This window comes from Bos indicus, chromosome X (genome assembly GCF_029378745.1).
Source record: "Bos indicus isolate NIAB-ARS_2022 breed Sahiwal x Tharparkar chromosome X, NIAB-ARS_B.indTharparkar_mat_pri_1.0, whole genome shotgun sequence".
Taxonomy (NCBI): domain Eukaryota; kingdom Metazoa; phylum Chordata; class Mammalia; order Artiodactyla; family Bovidae; genus Bos; species Bos indicus.
The window spans coordinates 122,923,447-122,943,870 of NC_091789.1; the positions used below are offsets into that span (position 1 = coordinate 122,923,447).

General features: G+C 35.7%; 1 protein-coding gene across 1 annotated transcript in view; it reads right to left on the reverse strand.

The window, feature by feature from the left end:
• IL1RAPL1 (interleukin 1 receptor accessory protein like 1) overlaps window positions 1-20,424 on the reverse strand; it is a 701,662-nt gene that overhangs the window by 428,790 nt on the left and 252,448 nt on the right. The window lies entirely within an intron of this gene.

Sequence of the window (20,424 nt, forward strand, 5' to 3'; positions counted from 1 at the left end):
CACTGTCCTCAGGCAAGATACATCCTTGTAAAGACCAGGTCTACTCCCATAATTAACATTTTAAGATAACAGAAGGTTGAATCCAAAGACTGTCCTTAGGCAGGATACGTTATTGTTATATAATCCTAAGGAATGTGGAGAAAGAAAAAAAGTTTGTCCTTTCTTCCTCCTTGAGAATTCGAGACCCCTCTCTCCTTGGGGACCCCTAGACTCCCTATCAAGCTGCCTAGGAACTGACTCTCTCACAAGGTGAATTAACTGTAAGTATATATATATATATTCCCTCCCTCTTGAGCCTTCCCCTCACCCCACTGCATCACACCCCTCTAGGTCTTCATAGAGCACCGAGCTGAGCTATACAGTGCTATACAGCACTGTGCTATACAGCAGCTTTCCACTAGCCATCTGTTTTACACATGGTAGTGTATATACGCGGAGAAGGCACTGGCACCCCACTCCAGTACTCTTGCCTGGAAAATCCCATGGACGGAGGAGCCTGATAGGCTGCAGTCCATGGGGTCACTAAGTGTCAGACATGACTGAGCGACTTCACTTTCACTTTTCACTTTCATGCATTGGAAAAGGAAATGGCAACCCACTCCAGTGTTCTTGCCTGGAGAATCCCAGGGACGGGGGAGCCTGGTGGGCTGCCGTCTATGGGGTCGCACATAGTCGGACACAACTGAAGCGACTTAGCAGCAGCAGCAGCAGTGTATATATGTCAGTGCTACTCTCTCAATTGCAATTTCTATTTTTAAACAAAAATTTATATTAGTTTTGAAAATATTTACATAGTAACATATCATATTGGGACAGTCATAATGCATAAAACAAACATTAAGATATGGGTAAAATTTCATAGATATATTGGGTCAGGAAGATTCCTGGAGAAGAAAATGGCAACCTACTTCAGAATTCTTGCCTGGAAAATCCCATGGACAGAGGAGCCTGGTGGGCTACAGTCCATGGGGTCGCAAGAGTCAGACACGACTTAATGACTAAGTCAACAGATGAATTTCTAATCTAGTTCTTGAAATCATGCAGACACCTAAACTTAAACTCTACCTGGTTTTTATGTGCAAGTTTAAACCTGTGCAACTTCCATCTGCTCTCCAGACAAAGAGAAAAAGACAGCAGTGACAACCTGTCCAATGAGAAAAAAAGCTAAAACCAAATCAGATTAGGAAAACTAGTTTTACAAACATTAAATGTCCCTTGTCAGCATAAACCTCAAAGCATCTTATGAGAAGTAAGACATGTAAAACTGCTCTCTTCATTTGCATAAGCCAGGAACAAGTTAGGGTTGAAGGTCAGGTGTTTTGTTTCAGATCTTATTTTCCGAAGTCACAACACTAATTAACTAACCATGTTGCTTGACTTGAAACGGAACAAGTGTATCTCTAGTATAGCCAAAGATTGTAAAAGGTAAAACAGAAAAAAATCTTTGTTAGAAAATGGAGAAGGAAATGAGCATGAATATGATTAATGATAATGTTCTATTTTTCAGAACATTTTGCAGCATTTATTTTGAAATTTTATTCAGAAGAATGTCACACATAATGACTGTGAATATGGAACTGATTTTGATTCTGTGTTTAAGAATAACTTGTCTATCACACCCTCTTTCTAGAGTTGAAAAAAAATATTTTCTACCAAATTACTGACCACAGTTCACAACAGTGATTATTATGGTTTCACATTATGTGTGCTTTGTCAGAGTCTTATTTAAGGAAATGATTCACTTTATGTTCTTTGTTGAAATGCAAATTATCCTTAAGATAGCAACGTAAGGGTGGTCTTAATAAAGAGAAGATAATGTTGAAGAATCTGTTTGGATTTACCAGTTAGATAATTAAAACCATAGATTTAAGAGGCAGGTTTACTAGGGGATCTTTTAAGGTACTATGAAACACTAAACTCTTTTATTCTATGTAATAAAAATGCTGGCTTTGAATATTATTTTTAAATTTCGACTGGAATGAGAAATATTACTGGATACTTTGACTTTGCACAGTCATTTTTCAAAATGTTTTTCATAGAACATTTAGTTCATGAGATATTATTAGATGTTAGGTGAAAAAAAGTAGCCTGTAATCTTATGCACTTAAAAAAATAATGCATATTTAATTTTTTAAGGACCGCCACACTATTTTCCATAGGGGCTGCACCATTTTACCTACTAACAGTGTCCAAGTGTTGCAATTTCTTCACATCCATACCAAAACCTGTTCTTTTATTTTTCTAATAACAGCCATCCTAAAAGGTGTGAAGTGAGATCCCACTGCGGTTGGTTCTGATTTGCATTTCCCTAATGACTTGTGATTTTTCAGATATCTGTTGGCCATTGGTATGGCTTCTTTGGAGAAATGTATATTCAGGCCCTATTTTTAATCAGGCAGTTATTGTTATTACTGAGCTGTATGAGTTTCTAACATATTTTGGATATTAAACTCTTGTCAGATGTTTTACAAAAATTTATTGCCATTCCATAGGTTGCTTTTTATTCTGTTTTTTCCTTTGCCATGTAGAAACTTTTTACTTTGAGGTAGTCCCACTCATCTACTTTTGTTTTAGTTGCTCATCCTTTCGGTGTCATGACCAAGAAATTATTTCCAAGACCAAAGTCATAAGGGTTTTTCCTTGTGTTTTTCTTCTAGGAGTTTTATAGTTTCAGGTCTTATATTAATCTTTTTTGAGTTGGTTTTTGTGTATAGTATAAGGGTCCAATTTCATTCCCTTGCATGTGGATATCCAAGTTTCCCCACACATTTGTGGTAAAAAACAACAACAACAATAACAACAACAACTATGCTTTTCCCATTGTGTATTCTTGGAACTCCTGTCAAAGATTAGGTGACCAAATGTGCTTGAGCTTATCTGTGGATCCTCTATTCTCTTCCTTTGGTCTATACATCTGTGTGACAAATGGATGAACGCGGAGGACACAAGGTAAGCCAACTAAGCCAGTCACAGGACACATACTGCATTGCCCCACTTATATAAGCTACCTAAAATAGTCAAACTCATAGGAACAGATAGTAAAATGGTGGCAGCCAGGGACTGAAGAGGGAGGGAAGTAAGGAGTGTCTGTTCAATGATAATAAAGTTTCAGTTATTCACAATGAATAAATTCTAGAGATCTGTTATACAACATAGTGCTTTTATAGTTAACAATACTATATTATGCACTTAAAATTTTGTTAAGAGGGTCAATCTTACGTTAAATGTTTTTGCTATAGTAAGAAAGAAAGAAGGAAGGAAGAGAAAAGAAAAAAAAAAGATTAAAATGACTCTTCCGTCTAATAAAGGCTATGATTTTTCCAGTGGTCAAGTATGGATGTGAGAGTTGGACTATAAAGAAAGCTGAGCACTGAAGAATTGATGCTTTTGAACTGTGGTGTTGGAGAAGACTCTTGAGAGTCCCCTGGACTGCAAGGAGATCCAACCAGTCCATCCTAAACGAGATCAGTCCTGGGTGTTCACTGCAAGGACTGATGTTGAAGCTGAAACTCCAATACTTTGGCCACCTGATGTGAAGAACTGACTCATTTGAAACACCCTGATGCTGGGAAAGATTGAGGGCAGGAGGAGAAGGGGACGACAGACGATGAGATGGTTGGATGGCATCACCATCTCAATGGAGATGAGTATGGGTAGGCTCCGGGAGTTGGTGATGGACAGGGAGGCCAGGTGTGCCGCAGTCCATGGGGTCACAAAGAGTCGGACATGACTGAACTGAAAGCTTTTAATATGCAAATCCACATGGTTCAACTAAGGCATCATAGGGGTGGAGGAAAACTTTATGCAGTATTTAACTAACTTTTTACACCATAGCAGCAGTCAGGGCTTTCCATAGACAGAACCGAAAGGATATATTAATACACATAAAAGAAGAGATTCATTATAAGAATTAACTCCAATAGTTTTGGAGCCCTAGATGTCCTAAGATTTGTGGTCTGCAAGCTGGATGACCAGGAAATCTGGTGGTTAGTATAAGTCCAAAGGCCTGAAAACTGGGAAACCAAAGATATAGATCTGAATCTGAGGAGCTGAGAATCAGGGTTTGATGATATAAGTCTGGATCTAAGTCTAAAAGTCTGAGAACCAGAAGCATTGATATCCAAGGGCAAGAGAAGAAGAAGGTCTCAGCTCAAGCATTGCCTTTGTTCTATTCAGGCCCTCAGTGGACTGGATGATGCTCAGTCACATCAGTCTACACATCTGACCTTTCTTCCTCAGTCTACAGACTCAAATGCTAATCTGTTCCAGAGATACTCTCACAGACTCACCCAGAATTAATGTTCTACCAGCTATCTATGCAACCCTTAGCCCAGTCAAGGTGACATATCAAATTTACCATCACAGCCACAGAACCCTTTTCTTTCCAAGGATATATCACAGTTAATGCTTAGTTAATGCTGCTGAAGATGAAAGGAAAAAAACATATTTTTCTTTAAAAAGACCAAAGAAGTAATTTCTCTACAATAATGGTTAATAGCTTAAAGAAAATATTTCTCAAGAGTTTGAGTGCAGATCTAGTGTGTCCCATAGCTTTTCTGTGATTCTAGAATTGCAGATTGAGGATCATTTGAAAAATTGTTATCCTCTTTTATGTTACTGATTGCCAAGGAAGTCATTAGTATGTCTTAAAAATAGATGGTCTTTCTTTCTATGAGACACTTTAATAGTAAGACTGTGAACATCACAGAGCCAAGGCACTAAATATCAATAACTATGAGTTTTAAAATTAAGGAACCAGAGAGCTAAAGTTTAAGTTATAAAAGCACTCGCCCACCAAAATCTCTTGACATGTTAGAGCTGCACAGACAGAATTATTTGTAATAATTTTTAATTTAAGAGGCAGTGATAGAGTATTAAATGGGTTCTATTCACATTTAGTAGTCTTAGTTACCAGTGGTTTTCAATTTTTGAAAGAGAAGAGAGCAAATGATGACTTTTCAGTTTTTTAGTGTCAGGCACTACTGAGTTGTCAGCCAAAAATATTGCATATTGTGTGTTTAAAGCCCAAAGCCAACAAAACACCATTCTTCCATTTCAATGTCACTGAAATAAATGAAGGCAATCATATGAGGTGGAAATTCTATGCCTATTTGGAGAGGTAAGTAATCCCCTCTGTCAGACCTGAAGCTAGACAGATGATATAAAATCAGCAAAAAGTGTAAGTTAAGGTACTGCCCTTAAGCTCAGTTTCCAGAAGCAAGGACGGGTGGGAATATGGGAGAAGAGGTCTCAGATATATGAAACAGAAAATGTTCATTTTTTTATTTTAAGTATTTCTGATAGCTAGTGAATATAATATACTTTCAGTTACTCTGAAGGTTAGAAGAGGCTGCCTGATAAAACAATGAATGACATGTGGCGGTCAGAATGGACTGATCAGTTCCAGAGAGTGGGAATATTGACAGGAGGGACTTCAGGAATATTCTGTACAAATTTTGAAACAGAATAAGAGTCCATGGCATGGATGCCTAAGTAGAAACAATCGATGGCATTTATAAAGATAGATATATGATTTTTTTCTTGCATAGAATGCAGTATTATAAGCTTAAAGTGGAGACATGCTATTTCTCTTTTCTAGAAATATTTATTGTCAAAGTCAAGCTCATTTGATGCCTGAGCTCCTTTGACTCAGGCCACATAGGTGCTGAGAGTTGATACTGCAGACAGAATGGGGAAGATGATGCTCCATTTACAACTACCTTTTAGAATTCCTAACAAAATCCAGTATAAGGAATAGGCTGGTTGGTCAAGCAATAAAAACTGGTGTTGATATCCAGAAGGTGAAAACACAAAGTTGAATGTTATTGATCTAATATACAGGGCTTCTCAACAAGCACTACTAACATTTGGTAAAGGACAATTTGTTGTCGGGACTTATCTTGTATGTTGTAGGCCATTGTAGCAATCCTGGCCCCTACCCACTAGATGCCAGGAGTTGTGATAACCAAAAATCTCCAGACAAAATATTGCCAAATATTCCTTAGGGAGCAAAACCATCCTTGGTTCAGAAAATATTAGAAAATTCTAGTGGGGAGAATAAAAGGAAGTACTCAAAATATAGAAAAATATTGAGTTCATAGTGCTACTAACATTAAAATGGAGACATTTTATAGCATTGTCATGTACTTCTTATCCAAGAGAAACCAGTGGCCCACCAAAAACAGCTACAAGAATGTCCAGAGCAACTTCATTTGTAATTATGAAAAACAAGCAACTACCTAAATGCTCAACACTAAAAAAAAAAAACAAAAAAAAAAACTGGAATATATTCACTCAATGGAATAATATTAAAAACAGGGAAAAAAATAAAAAAATAAAAAATAAATTAAAAAAAACAGGGAATCATGAACTATTTAGCATATAGAAACATGGATGGATTTCACACATACAATGTTATGTGAAAGAAAGCAGAATCAAAAGAGCAATGTGTGATTCCATTTATATGAGGTTCAAAATATATGCAATGCCAGAAGTAACATGTGGTTACTTTGACAGGGAGGAGTGGTTGGGGATTTGGAGGAACATGACTGAGATCTCTAGGGAACTGAAAATGTTCTAAGTCTTTAGATGGGTGATGAATACACGGATGTGTATATGCGCACAAATTCAACGGTATACATTGGGTTGGCCTAAAAGTTCGTTCGGATGTTACAGCAAAACCCAAATGAACTTTTTGGCCAACCCAATACATTTAAGATTTGTGCTCTTTATACCGGGGCTTCCATGGTGGCTCAGATGGTAAAGAATCTACCTGCAATGTGGGGGTTTCAGCTTCTATCTCTGGGTCAGGAAGATCCTCTGGAGAAGGGAATAGCAACCCACCCAGTATTCTTGCCTGGAGAATTTCATGGACAGAGGAGCCTGGTAGGCTGGTTCTTTGTACCAAATAAGTTATTAGTCAATAAAAAGTAAGTAATAACTAAAAATCTATATACTTTAGGCAGTGAATGAATAAGAAAAAGACTCAGGAAAACACAGCATGTTATTATCATTTTTATATTATTACAACCATTTTTGACCTGTTTTAGATAGATATTAATAAATAAAGAGTATTAGTTTGTGAGGGCTGCCAAATAAAGTACAGATATTTTTCTGACTTATGGTGGGGATACATCCTGATAAACCCCTCATAAACTGAAAATATGGTAAGTCACAAATGCATTTAATATACCAAACCTACTGAACATGATAGCTGAGCCTAGCCTGCTTTCAAGGTGCTCTGAACACTTTCAGTAGCCTACATTTGGGCAAAATCATCTAACACAAAGCCTATGTCATGGAATTTTTGAGTGACCATGCTAAAGATAAAAAATAGAATCATTGTCTCAGGAGAGAACATTTGTATCAGGCAGTGGACCCCTGTGGTCACATAGCTGATTGAGAACCGTGCTTGCTGATGCTGCCCAGCTACACAAGAGGGGGTCATGCTGCCTATCATTAGTCCAGGAAAAGATCACAATTCCAAATTCAAAGTCCAGTTTCTACTGAATGTGTATTGCTTATTCTGAAGTTAAAAAATTCTAAGTCAAACCATTGTAAGTTGGGGACTATGTGTACCCCAGACAATTTTGGAAGCTAGACACATAAGATTAAGGTGTCAGCAGCCTTGGTTTCTTCTGAGGCCCCTCTCCTTGGCTGCCAGTTGGTTGCCTTCTCCATGGGATTTTACATGGACTTCTCTCTGTGTGAGAGCCCCTGGTGTCCCTCTCTGTGTTTTAATCATCTCTTCTTGTACGGATATCAGTCAGATTGGCTTAGAGCCCACACTAATGATCTCATTTTAACTTATTGATAATTATCTATTGAAAGGCCTTATGTCCAAATACAGCCACATTCTGTGGTACTAGTGTTTAGGGCTTCAACATGTGGTTTTGGAAGAGGGGGAAAACAATTTAGTCCAATATATACACTGGACTAAATTCTATAAAACCTTCACATTTAAAAAATACTAGTATGCAAACCTGCTCAGTGCCACCAACTGGTTTACACAATTAAAACACTGTTGAATTTTATTAAAATTAAATTATTTATTAAAATTAAAATAAGTAATTAATTATTAACACTCACTTCTGGTGGGAAAATAGATCCAGAGCACTAAATAACTTATTCAAGCTTTGCTAGCTTTTAGTTGGCTAAACTGGGACTCAATCACTGGTCTCTTTACCCCCAAATGCTATTATATCAGGGATTCCCCTGTATCCATCACATCAAGCCATCTCTTCTACGAAATACACACACAGACACAGATACACATATATATTTGAAAGATATAAGTATCATTATGTATTTATTGTGTGAATTCTAAATAAATTAGGTACATTGTTTAATATACTTGGCAACTTTTGACCACTTGCATATTTAATTGATGTGATGTAAGCAATACGTAACTGGGTATACACACACACACACACACATATATACTTCACATTCAGTATTATTTTGATTTTGTATTTTTCCATTAACTGAAACCTAGGTACCATAGCAACAGAGCTGGTTTAAACCAAATTCCCATGAAAGAGAAATGTTTGGCATAAATAGATTTTAGAATCCTTCTGCACATCCAGAGAGAGAAAACAAAGGACTGGGTGACAAGTTAAAAAATATAAAATTAGCCAAGTCCCTGAGCCCTTATATAGAAGACATTTAGGTCAAAATACCTATGTGACCCTAAAACTCAAAATTCTTTCAAATGATATTGTATAACCATATATGTGACATGTAAACAAAGAATCAATTTTTAAAAATCTGTTTTCAGTATAGATTTTGAATTCTAATATTAATCATTTTGACACTTCCCTCTCCTTTGAGATATGCATTGAGTCTATAGAATCGTGCCCCTATTTCCTGAATGAATTTTTCACATAGTCTTCCCTTTACTGTCCCATTGCTGTCACTCCACTCTGTCACTATAAATTTCTTTTCCCTGACCTCTCTACCATATGTCAGGATCCACAGAAAGGTATAGAATGGCTATTGTCTAAATGGTCATACAGTAAGATCTACATTTTAATCCAGTTATGAAATGGGTAAAAAAAAAATTATGGTCATTTTAGACAGGAGAACATTGAAAAACAGAAGGTTAAATGACTATTGAATCTTAGTTACAAGGGCATCTTTTGCTTAAAGGAGTTATTAAATGTCACCCTGAAATGATTAAAGCAGCTATTCATATTCCATGTTCTAATTTGTGTATTTGTATGGGGAGAGAGTCTTGATTAGGTTTAATCTCTAATCTGTCCTTTTTGCTTTCTTAATATCTTAGAGCATCAGACAATGCAACAAAAAAGGGCACTTATTTTCACAGGAAAGGATATCTTATTTCGCTACCCAGTAAGTAATTTCATCTCTCATCTATCCATCAGTCCATACATTCATTCTTCCAACACATATTTTAAACACCTGCTAAGTGTTAGGCCTTGGATTCAGCATTGATAATACTATGGTGAAGAGAAGATGGTTGCCAGGCTACATAATGGGCCCGTAGGCCCAGAAAAGAGGTGCTTGCTATGATAGGGAAAGGTATATACTCTAATGGGAAAAGTGCTAAAAAAGAAATGCATGGTATTATAGGCAAACAAATAGGATCCACTAACCAGTGGCTAACTTATCTGGATCACAGAAGGTACATAGACCTGTATTTGGAAATATGAACCCTGAATCTTGGTTTCCAGTCTATCATCTGAGTTATCATTTCTTTATTTACCCTGAGTCATTCTAATAGACATGCACAACAACTTGATTTCCTTTTAAGTATATTCTGGTTGGAGCCATTCAAATAAAAAATGTGAAAGTAATTCAGGGGAGCCAAGAGAGGAGCCTAGAAGTGTTGCATAACAGATGGGAAGTTTTGTTTTATTTATCTTTTTTTTTTTCTAATTTTATTTTATTTTTAAACTTTACATAATTGTATTAGTTTTGCCAAATATCAAAATGAATCCGCCACAGGTATACATGTGTTCCCCATCCCGAACCCTCCTCCCTCCCCATACCATCCCTCTGGGCCGTCCCAGTGCACCAGCCCCAAGCATCCAGCATCGTGCATCGAACCTGGACTGGCAACTCGTTTCCTACATGATATTTTACATGTTTTATTTATCTTTGTGTTTATTTTTAACTGAAAGCAGGTCCGCATCACTAGCCTAAGTCTTAATCTCAAATAATCATACAACTATTTGTTAAACAGGTAACAAATATGCTCCACACTGCTTATGGCAGTACTAGACAAATAAGATTTGGGAATGTTACCACATTCAGGGAATGTACAATTTGGTTTTGGAGATAAAATTAGCTTGTAGGAAACATTTAGAGAATGATGAAATGCTGAGCTGCATGTTACTCTCCACAGGAATTCTGAGAACAAGAAAGTTCTTCATGTACTGTACATCCTGAAGTTTGGCTGGATAGAAAAGGGTAAGAAGAAATGGCATTCCTGGGACAGGAACCAATGGAGAAATAACATAAACTTATCTGAATGTAAGATGAGTATACAAGAATAATTACAATCCAACATTTTCCTGTGATGCTAGTAGGAAATAGTGAGTGTTATGGGATATCTAATACTATAGGAAGTATGGAAATCTGGCTACAGAAGGATGGCTATCAAGTCTCTTACTCAGATAACTAATATGGATCAGAGAAGATCAACAAAAATATATTTATAAACATTTCAAGAGCTAATATAACTAATATAAACTAATATAAACTATAGTATATCTGAATATAAGTTACTTCACAAACCCATTGGTCCAAGTATAAGGTTTTTTAAATACATATTTCAGATAATAAACTTGGAAGTGCTTGCTACAAAGTAGATGCCTATTAAAAATTAAAAACTCATACTCATCAACCCAGGTAATAATTATGGGCTGCATGGTCTGCTAATCAGTGACCTGGTGGGAAACAAGAAGTGGAAGCAAATGAAGCAGAGCAAGCTTGGGCCAGATGACGAACGATGATATCCTTGGTTTCAGTCTTGGATTAATTTCACTGGTAAATGAAAAGCATGTAGAATATTTGACCTAGGTTAGGCTTTCTCTCTATAATAAATTCAGTTATGAAAGCATCTAGATGGTTGTAAATTAGTGTTTTTGGCCTGCCTATCTTAGATACTGATGCTTTCCAATGTATGCTCTTATTCAAACCAGTAAATATTCTATGCCTCTAAACTATACCAGATACTATTGTTTGTTTTTGTCCATTTGTAAGTAAAAGCAAATATATTCAATTTCCAGACATTCTTTGAAGGGCAAAAGGAGTTCACAAAATTTGAAGTATACTGCAAAAGAAAGGTAGTGATTTGTGTTGAACTTCACCCCACTATGACCATTATCTTTTCAATAATGTATTTTGTATTTTTAATCTAAATTCTCTTATGCTACAGTTCTATAGGCTTACTAAGATTCTGGTCAGCAATTATACCCTAATGCAAAATTATTTTCCAGTTGAAAATAGAGTGAAGACTACATATTTGTATAAGAATAGTGATAATTTAGAAGGCTACTGAATTATTTTGAAAAAAAAAAAAACTTTTAAGGTTATACTCTGGATATTTTGCTATATTATCAAATTTACAGTTGTGAACATAACAAGACTTATTTTGTGTTCCAACACATGATGTATCCTTTAGAATACTCCACATGTACTTCAAAAGAACAGATATTCTGCTGCTTTTAGATGGAATGTTCATATATATATCTGTTAGGTAAATCTGATCTAATGTTTAATTTAAGGCGACTGTTTCCTTGTTGATTTTCTATCTGGATGATCTATCCATTGATATAAGTGGGGCGTTGCAGTCATTTTTTCACTTTATATCTGTTAGTAATAGCTTTATATATTTTGGTGCTCCCATTATAGATGCCAATATATTAATAAATGTTATGTCTTCTTTATGGATTGTCCCCTTTACCATTATAGAATGACCTTCTTTGTTTCTTGTTACCTTTTTTTGGCTTGGAGTCTATTTTATCTTAGGAGTAGGGCTACAGTCTCTTTCTTTTGGCTGCCATTTGATGTATCATCTTCCATTCCTTCACTTTGAGTCTATGTTGCTCTTTAGAGCTTAGTCTACTGGAGGCAATCTATAGTTGAGTCTTGGTTTTTAATCCATCCAGCCACTTGTGTCTTTTGACTGGTAAATTCAATCTATTTACATCTAGGATAATTATTGATATATGAGGATGTAGTACTGCCATTTCATCTTTTGTATTCTGGTTGCTTATATCTCTATTGTTTCTTTGTATTATACTTGTGTTTCCATCTGCCATTTTACTTTGCTGATTTCAATGATGTTTTTCTCAGCTTCCTCTTTTTTTATGTTTCATGTTTCTACTCCAGCTTCTGTGAGTGTGTGTGGTTATCATGAGGTTTATATAAAGTATCTCATAGATAAATGGTCTTTTTTTCTGCTGGCAGTACTTCATTTGCCATACAGGTTCCATCCTTTTCCATTTACCCTTTTGGGTTTTTGTTTTCCCAAATTATTCCTTTCTACGGTTTAAGTTCATTACCAAATTGAAACAGCTATAGTTATTTTAATGCCATTTCCCCTTTAATATTTATGCTATAATTAAGTGTTTAGCCTTCTATTCTGATATAGAGTTGTCATTTTCTGATTCTGTCCGGCTATTTATCACCTTACTGAAAATTTCTTTAGCCTTTTTGTTTCAGGTATAAGAGCTACTTTCAACATTTCTTATAAGGCAGGTGTAGTGGTGATGAATTCCCACAGCTTTTGTTTGCCTGGGAAAACCTATATTTCTCCTCATATATGAAGGATAACTTTATTGGATAGAATATCCTTGAGTGACCATTTTTATATTTCAATTTTTTTTGAGAATGTTATTTTACTCTCTCCTGACCTGTAGAGTTACTTTTGGGAAATCTGCTGTTAGACTAATAAGGCACTTTTGTAAGATACTGTCTTTTTTCCCCCTGGTTGCTTTTAAAACTCTTTCTTTACCATTGGCATCTGACAATTTTAATATAGTGTGTCTTGAAGAGGTCTTTCTGCATTGAGATAACTAGGCATTCTATTAGCTTTGTGGACTTGTATTAATATATCCAGTTCATTTTCCATATTTGGGAAGTTCTCAGATATTATTTCATTAAGTTCTCTATTCCCTTCTCCTGCTCTTCTCCTCCTTGGCTACCCATTATTCCTATGTTGCCTTTTCTAATGGAGATGAATACTTTGTGTGAAGTTTGTTCATTTTTTAAAAAAATCTTAGTTTGTGCTCTTTACCTGAAATTTTCGGGATTTCCATCTTTAAACTCTAATTCTCTTTTCCATAGAGTCTGCTCTATTTCCAATGCTTTTGAATGCACCCTTCATCTCATTTATTGAGTTATTCTGTTCTAGAATTTCTGTTCAGCTCTTTATCAGAGCTTCAATCTTTTTGGTAAAATATTCTTTCTGTTCGTTACTTTTATACATGAACACACTGAACTGCTTTTCTGAAATTTCTTGTAGTTTGCTGATATATAGATAATATTTTATTAAATGGGATTATGTTAAGCATGGTCATACATTTTGAATGACATATAATTGATACAATTTTATTTGCAAATAAATGAAGAAATAATCAGAAGCAAAATAATTATCAGTTTGTTAGTTATCCATCCAAGTGCTTTAGAATTTTAAAAAAAAAATTAACATTAAAAGGTCAGCTTCAGTATAATTATATTTTAAAATAAGTATTTTAATTTTAAGCCAGACTGACTGCTTTCCTGTGGGAAAAACAAGAAAATAAGCTTGTTGTCCCTCTTTTTGTTTCATTTTTTAATTAACTTACTTCTCTAAATTTATAACATTTACATACTATTCTACAAATGATTTGGTCTTTTATTTCCAATTTTATGTTTATTTGTATTGAAAACTCTTCAATTCTTTTACCAAATATTTAGTATTTGAGTTTTTTTTTTTTGTTGTTACTGTTGTTTTATTTCATTTTGTTGTGGTTTGATCTTGATTGCCTCAACTTTATCATCTAGTAGTCCTACTACTCCGAGGACAGAGGAGGAGATGGCTGGATGGCATCACTGACTCAATGGATGTGAGTCTGAGTGAACTCCAGGAGTTGGTGATGGACAGGGAGGCCTAGTGTGCTGCGATTCCTGGGGTCGCAAAGAGTCAGACACGACTGAGCGACTGAACTGAACTGAAGAACTTTTAAGCTTTATTATCTTTCTTTATCCTTTAATCTTTGGCCTTTATTGTTTCCTTACATTGTTCCAAATTATAAAGTATAAAATAAAATCACTCCCCAGAAACTTCTCTTCCAAACAGCTACAATTTCTTCCTATATATGCATCATATCTTCACATTTTTCTGACATATGTACTTCCTTATATTTTCCTCTAATATTAAATAATGATAAAGCTATTTTTTCATTAATGTTTTTCTCCTTTAGCTTTCTACTTTTCCTAAAAAATGGATCAATTTGGAGTAGACATGCGATGAATATATTTTTTGCCTATATCTCACTTGTAAAATCAACATGGATATCACTTCAAAATATTCCTTTTCTGAAATACTGATGTTTGTAATTTATTAATGTTCCCTTGAAGTGATCTTCACCCTCATTTATTTCAATGCTACTTTGTAGTATACAATAAATGGTAGATTTATTTTATTTCTTTTTCAAAGTTTTTTCTCTTAAGTTCCTAAAAGATGGAATCTGAATTTATTTAACCATTACAACAGACTGGTTCCAAATAGGAAAAGGAGTACATCAAGGCTGTATATTGTCACCCTGCTTATTTAACTTATATGCAGAGTACATCATGAGAAACGCTGGGCTGGAGGAAGCACAAGCTGGAATCAAGATTGCCGGGAAAAATATCAATCACCTCAGATATACAGATGACACCACCCTTATGGCAGAAAGTGAAGAAGAACTAAAGAGCCTCTTGATGAAAGTGAAAGAGGAGAGTGAAAAAGTTGGCTTAAAGCTCAACATTCAGAAAACTAAGATCATGGCATCCAGTCCCATCACTTCATGGCAGATAGATGGGCAAACAGTGGAAACAGTGGCTGACTATTTTTCTGGGCTCCAAAATCACTGCAGATGGTGACTGCAGCCATGAAATTAAAAGATGCTTACTCCTTGGAATAAAAGTTATGACCAATCTAGATAGCATATTAAAAAGCAGAGACATTACTTTGTCAACAAAGGTCCGTCTAGTCAAGGCTATGGTTTTTCCAGTGGTCATGTATGGATGTGAGAGTCGGACTATAAAGAAAGCTGAGTGCAGAAGACTTGATGCTTTTGAACTGTGGTGTTGGAGAATACTCTTGAGAGTCCCTTGGACTGCAAGGAGATCCAACCAGTCCATTCTAAAGGAGACCAGTCCTGGGTGTTCATTGGAAGGACTGATGTTGAAGCTGAAACTCCAATACTTTGGCCACCTGCTGTGAAGAGCTCTTTTGAAAAGACCCTAATGTTGGGAAAGATTGAGGGCAGGAGGAGAAGGGGACGACAGAGGATGAGTTGGTTGGGTGGTATCATCGACTCGATGGACATGGGTTTGGGTGGACTTCGGGGGTTGGTGATGGACAGGGAGGCCTGGCCGTGCTGCAGTTCATGGATTTGCAAAGAAATGGACACGACTGAGTGACTGAACTGAACTGATAAAGCCCTTAGCACAATGCATAATCAAAAAGGTTTTACTGCTTAGGTTAATGATAATGTTGTGCTCTTATACAATTTTCAGAGCTGAAGAGGCTCTTGGAAGACACTGAGTTAGTCATTTTATTCCAGAAGGATTTCAATATATCTAAACCAACTCCCCCCAAATGGTTATACACATTTAAAGTCTTCACAGAAAGCAAGTACACAGATTTTTCTGGGTAAATAGTCCATTTTAACATTTTCAAATCATGACAATTCTAATGTAAATTCCTGCTGGTTTAAGAGAATTTGCTATTGTTCTTGTCTTTTTTTTAGCTTGAGATGGCAAATTTTCTTCCTTACACAAGTTCTATTCAAATATGTCATTAAAATTCTCCTTTTCTACACCTCTCCATGCAAAGAAACCAACTCTGAGATGAGGATTTGTGTATAAGTGATTCATTTAAAAAATTAATAAACGCTTTCAGGGCAAGCCAGTGAGTAAAGCAGGACAGGAAAGGGTTTCATCACTAAGGAAATTTCTAAAACTTCAGGGAAAATTCCATGTCTTTAAGCTCTCCCACTTGGGAGTAGGTAAGGAGATAGACTCCAGTAGTAGCCTGAGAACAATCCTAGAAAAAGAACTGGATAATGAGCATGAAAGCACAGAAACTGGGGAAAGGACAGACTACAAAAATATTCAAAACAGACCTGAAAGGATCTGGGCAGAGATAAGCAAAATAATTGCTCTTAACCTTTGCAGATTTTTATGCATCAGCTATTTTTAATATACTCTCAATCTTCTCTTCCCCCTACTTGTGAACAGGAGAGATTAATCTTGTCATCTACAGATTTTTGCTCATCTGAGAACTGAGAATAATAATATCTATTTAGTAATGTTCTCATAGGAATCAAGGAAGTTAATGTATGTAAAATATATGTAGAACAATGCTTGTTACAAACATCCCTTTCTCCTTTGGAAACCAGAAGTTCACTTTCTATATCTGTGAGTCCGTTTCCGTTTTACATATATATTCATTTATATTAATTTTTAGACTATACAAATAAGTGATATCATACAGTATATGTCTTTCTCTGACATATTTCACTTAGCATAATATTTTCTATGCCAACCCACGTTGCTACAAATGACAGTATTTTATTCTTTTCTAATGCTAAGAAATATTCCACTGTATAAATATACCACATTGTCTTAATCCAATTGTCAGTTTAAGGGCACTTCAATTGCTTCCATGCCTTGGCTAGGTAAACACTGCCATGAACTTCAAGGAGCATGTACTTTCAAATTTGTGTTTTTGCTTTTTTCTGCATATATACCCAGCAGTGGAACTGCTGGATAATACGGTGGTTTTACTTTTAGGTTTTTGAGGAACCTCCATACTGTTTTCCACAGTGGCTGCATCAATTTACATTCTCACTAACAGTGTAAGAGGATTCCCTTTTCTCCACATCCTTGCCAACATTTGTTACTTGCAGTCTTTTTCATGACAGTCATTCTGACAGGTGTAAGGTGATACCCTGTTGTGTTAATTTTTATTTCTCTGATAATTGGTGATGTTGAACATTTTTTCATGTGCCTACTAGCCATTTGTATGTCTTTTTGGAGAAATGTCTACACAGATCTTCTACCAATTTTTTGATTGGGTTTTTTTTTTTTTTTTCTGATAGAGTTGTAGGAAGTATTTATATATTTTTGAGATCAATTCTTTGTTGGTCACATCATTTGCAAATATTTCCATACTTTCTGTAGGCTTTCTTTCCATTTTGTCAATAGTTTCCTTTGCTGTGCAAAAGCTTTTAGGTTTAATTAGGTCTCCTTTGTTTATTTTGCTTTGTTTCCTTTGCCTGAGGAGCTGAATCCAGATAAATATTGCTATAATTTATGTTGATGAGTGTTCTATATATGTTTTCTTCTAGGAATTTTATGGTTTCTGAGTTTACCATTGCATATGATAAACCCATTCTGAGTTTATCTTTGCATATGGTGTGAGAAAATGTTCTAATTTCATTCTTTCACACGGAGCTGTCCAGTTTTCCCAGCATCATTTATTACATAGACTATCTTTTCTTCATTATATACTCTTGCCTCCTTTGTTGTAGATTAACTGACCATAAGTGGGTGACTTTATTTCTGGGCACTCTATTTTGTTCCATTGACCTATGTTTCTGTTTTCAAATCAGTATCATGCTGTTTTAATGACTGTAGCTTTGACATATAATACTGTCTGGGAGGATTCTTTTTCCAGCTTCTTTTTTTCCTCAAAATTGCTTTGGCATTTTGGGGACTTCTGTAGTTCCATATGAATTTTAAGATTATTTGTTCTAGTTTTATGAAAAATTTCATGGGTATTTTGATAGGGATTGCATTACATCTGTAGGCTACTTTGGGTAGTATGGTCATTTAAAAAATAGCATGTCTTCCAATCCAAGAACACAGGATAGCTTTCCATTTCTCTGCATCACCTTCAATTTCTTTCATCAATGTTTCATAGTTTTCAGAGTATAGGTCTTTTACCAAGTTTATTACTAGGTATTTTATTCTTTTTGGTGTGACTTTACACAAGATTGGTTTTTTACTTCTTCTTTCTGATATTTGATTATTATTGTATAGTAACAACAGATTTCTGTATATTAACCTTGTATCCTATAACCTCACTGAATTCATTTACTAGTTTTAGTAATTTTTGGGTGGAGACTTTAGAGTTTTCTATGTAAAGCATCATGTTATCTACAAGTAGTGACAGCTTTACTTCTCTCCTTCCAAGCTGGAGACCTTTTATTTCTTTTTCTTATCTGATTGCTGTGGAAACTGACATTTTAACTGAGTGCTAAATATTGCCATTTTTCTTGTCATTTTAAAGATTTAGCAGAGGACTAATAATTCTGAGAAAAAAATATAGTAAGTACAAACTCTTTAGTCATCCTAAAGAAAGAGCAATAGAACATCTACAAAAATATGCTGAGATAATATGAAACAATTACTTCCCAGCCACTAAAATAGCTACAATAGAAAAGACAGACAAAAACTAGTGCTGGTGAGAATATGGAGAGGCAGTCAAAAAAATGTAAAATGATATAATCACTTAAACAGCCTGGTAGTCCCTCAAGTGTTAAACATAAAGTTACCATATAATGGAGAAATTCTACTCCTAGGTATATACCTAGGAGGAAATGATAATAGGTATTCACATAAAAACTGTACACAAACTTTCATAGCAGCATTACTTATAGTAAAAATGTAGAAACAACTCAAATACCTGTCAACTGATGAACACATCAATGAAATGTGATACATGCATGCAATGGGATATTATTTGGAAATGAAATAAAATACTGACACATGCTACAAATTAATGTATGACTATTAAAAACATTGTGCTAAGAAGCCAGTCAGAAAAGACCACATATTATCTGATTCTATTTATGTGAAATGTCCCAAATAGGCAAATCTACAGAGACAGAAAATAGACTAGTGTTTGCTTTGGGCTGGAAGGAGAGAGAAATGGGTAATGATAACTAATGGGTACAGGGTTTTTATTCTAAAATTTGGTTGTGTGATCTTTGCAAAACACTCTGAGTATACTAAAAAGGATTGAATTGTATACTTTAAGTGAGTAAAATGTGTGCTGTGTGAATCAGGGAAGCCTGGAGTGTTGCAGTCCATGGGGTCTCAGAGTCGGACACGACTGAGCAACTGAACTGAACTGATCTTTGTGAAACACTGTGAATATACTAAAAAAGATTGAATTGTGTACTTTAAGTGGGTAAAAGGTGTGCTGTGTGAACTGTATTTCAGTAGAACACTTTAGAAAAATACATATTAGAAAGTATTAAAAGACAGATTCTAACACGTTCTTCCAGGTTTTGAGTAGGCTGCTATTTAACTCAGCAACCCACTCCAGTATTCTTGCCTGGAGAATCCCATGGACAGAGAAGCTTGGCGGGCTACAGTGCATAGGGTCACAAAGAGTTGGACACATCTGAAGAGACTTAGCACACACACAAGAAATCTTTGGGCAAGTCAGAATGTCCTGCAGTGTGGCTTTCTTTGGAGGGAATTGTTAGTATGCTGTGATTCTGCAAGACAGAAAATCCATTCTCTTTCTTTGCCCACCCCTTCCAAAGGTATAAGGAAGAGGGGTGCTTCACTTCACTACAAGCTTAGTGAGAGAACCCCCATAAGAGAAAACTGATTTGGAGAGCTTAAAATATATCCTCTGGAGACTGATGACTGTAGGGACTAATATCTAACTCACTCTTAAAAATTCAAAGCAAGTATCTGAGGCTGGAGTTTTACTAGTTTATGTCTGAGGAAATAGTTCCAGCTTCTTGGGACAAGGATTCACAGATTTATTGTGGGGCCACTGTCAAACTTGGGGAAGGATGCTGAGTTCATTTCAAGAGAGATTCCACTCAAGATGACTGCCTGGAGGGTACAGAGATCCCAACCGAGAAATAGAATAAGACACCAAGGGACTGAAGATTTGATTGTTTGTGATAGAGACACTGTACATATAAATTAATCTTTAAGTGAGAGATACCTAGAATTCAGGGTAAGTGAGTTTCTGAAGAAGCATAAAAACAATCTAATGAGAGTAAGAAGAAGAATCAGAATTTGGAATCTGCTGCCTCAGGGGACACCAGAGCCAAAATAATCCTACCAGTCAAAAGAAGAGGTTTCTTCATCCTTTCCTCTCTCCTCTCCTTCCAACATCAGCACATTTACCCTATCTACCTGATTAAATCTTGAAAGTCAGCCCCATTCAGGTCA